The sequence below is a fragment of the Medicago sativa genome, chromosome 5 (genome assembly GCF_051527215.1).
Source record: "Medicago sativa cultivar Bolivia chromosome 5, Bolivia_mono, whole genome shotgun sequence".
Lineage (NCBI taxonomy): Eukaryota > Viridiplantae > Streptophyta > Magnoliopsida > Fabales > Fabaceae > Medicago > Medicago sativa.
The window spans coordinates 62,304,568-62,307,270 of NC_140753.1; the positions used below are offsets into that span (position 1 = coordinate 62,304,568).

General features: G+C 31.3%; 1 long non-coding RNA gene across 1 annotated transcript; it reads left to right on the plus strand.

The window, feature by feature from the left end:
* Positions 1–405: 405 nt before the first annotated feature.
* Positions 406–1,959, plus strand: LOC146923827 (uncharacterized). Its single transcript, XR_015010933.1, has 3 exons — positions 406–556; positions 1,006–1,536; positions 1,634–1,959. It is a non-coding gene; the product is annotated as an uncharacterized LOC146923827 (long non-coding RNA).
* Positions 1,960–2,703: the final 744 nt, after the last annotated feature.

Below are 2,703 nucleotides of genomic sequence, written 5' to 3' on the forward strand. Positions count from 1 at the left end.
TGTGAAACCACCTAAGCCTGAATGCGTGTATATTATATGGTTTGGTTGGTGTGAGAAAATTAATATGTATCAGACAAACAACTCTTTTGTGTTACTTGAAGGTATTTATTCATTCGGTTTTACTTTCTTGGGATAAATTTGCTTTGCTATGCATAAAAACATATATGCTATAAAAGTTGGAGAATCCTTACAAATCAAATTTTTAAAAAGTTTGTTACATGAGATAATAGGGAAGGCAACATTAATATATATTTATATTTATGGTGAAATTGATATATATCATTGTCAACTTAATAATAATAATAATAATAATAATTATATATATCTTTTAATCCTCTAATTCTAAGACACTGAGTTTGATTGAAAAAGAGGTTATAAATAGTACACCCTTTCTCATTTCAAAACTACAGCAAAACAAAACAAAACAACCATCATAAGACCCTCTCCTCTCAATGGGCACTCTCAAGCTTAAGTTTGCAATCACTTTTGTTCTAACATTTCTGTTCCTCTTTGAATTACCTATGAATGAAGGTGCTAACGGAAACATCATAGCTGGGTATGTCTGCTTCCACTCTTTTCCCTTCCCTCCCTTCCCTTCCCTTCTCATTTCATTTTTTTTTTTTTTTTTAAGAATATGATCATATGAAGCACACGGGTGTTTTTATATGTTAATTTTATATCATCATATGAATGAATAGTGAGTGGAATCCCAACTCCACGTTACGGGACATATTCTTTTAACAAAAACAAAAGATATAGTATTAAATTAAAATAAAAAATGCGAACACCCAACAAAACAAAATGACTACTCCTTTGGGCCATATGTTATAGCTTTTTTTTTTAAATAAATTTTTGTAGTGTAATATATTTTTGTTATAATTTTTTTAACAAAGAAATGTTTAAGGAAAATATCATTTTAAATATTTTATCATTTTGTTATAATTTTTTGTTGATACTAAAATTTTGAAAAAAATTTCTAAAAAAAAACTATCTCTTACTTCGCAGTTCTATGGATTCCCCACCAAAATCCAACCCCGACAAAGCCGACAGGAAGTGGGTTTTGCCTGCTGTTCTCGGGACAATGGTTCTTGTGATGACCATACTAATCATATTCCTTCTATTTTACATATATGACCTCAAAAATCCCACACCCTTGGATGTGGAGCAGGTCGAGATGGTGAACACACCTCCTCATCTGCTCCCGACTGACATGAGGTATTTTTCGAACTGTTTCTGAGTTGGTTTCTGAATCTTGAATAAAATAGCCATATGATACTACTTTTTTTTTTCTTCATGCTATACTAACTATGCTAGAGCATTCACAATGAAGAACCTCATAATTACATGGATCATATTATAAAAAAAAGTGTTGTTTATATTATTTTATTATAGGTTAACCATCTACATCATCATCCTTCTATTTTACATTCATGACCTCAAAAATTCCACACCCTTGAATGTGGAGGAGGTGGAGATGGTGAACAGACCTCATCCTCCTCCATGGTCCTCCGCTCCTCCGCTTCCCAACGACTCAAGGTATGATAAAGTGACTCAATATCATCATTGTTTGAATGTTCTAAGTGGGAAAATTGACTAATCTTGATGTGATCCATTCCTCTTACGAACATGCTAGGTAATAAATGATTAATCAAGCTACAAATTACAGCAATCAACAAGGTAGACACCAAAAAGAGGATCATCAAAGATAGATAGATATATGTCCGTGAGGAAGCTATGCAAAAACTAAGCTGCATAATTACTATGGTAAATTGTATTGAAGTTTTTTTTTTTTTTTTTACAAAAATATCAAGTTAAATAATGTTTTAATCAGGGAAGTAAGACTCATATGGATAAAACCTCACTTGTAAGAATGTAAGAAAGATAGATCATCTGGAGCTCAGTAAGGCTGCAGAGCCATTATTAAATCTGAATTTCAAAATCCAATGCACTTTAATTCAATGGCTTTGCAATTGCATTTTGATTCAATGTTTTTTGAACGAGAAATGTCAGTTGTTAATGGGAGACTTAAACTTATGACCTTTATTATTTAAGGTTGTACTGTAGAACTCCCCCCTCTTATTAAAAAATAACAAAAAGAAGACGAATAATAGAATGAGTGTTGAGAAGATGGCGTCCCTAACATTTCTCAAATTCTATCGATAATATTTTGTTTATGGTCAATGTTTATAGTTTTCAATAAATCAAAAAGAAAAATTATGTTTCAGATCAAAATTCCTCTAATATGTACACTTAATTTTCTTTGCAATATTGCATCAAATCACGAAGGATAATTAACATCTGTTTTAAAATAAAAAAGAGCACACATTTGTACTCTTAAAGTGTTATCCATATTAGTCTTCCGTAAAAGAAAAATCAAAACAAATTCTTTCATCTATCTATAATAAAAGGATAGTGTAAACAAATTCAAGCATGTTTGGATATTGATTCATGAATGACTCCTCAAAGTAAAATGAGATTTAGCCATATATATCTGTAACACACATTTCTTGCAAATACACATGCTTAATGTACAATACGATGGTACGTGTGAGAAGTTCATGTTGTTAAACTTGCACTTGTGCTGCAGAATCTATAGCTATTAATAAATGGATTTTGGTGTGGCCTTTTTTCTCTTCCAAAAATGCCCTTCGATAACTAATTTATGGCAGCTTCCTTATCCACAAATTTGTTGTTGGTCCAATG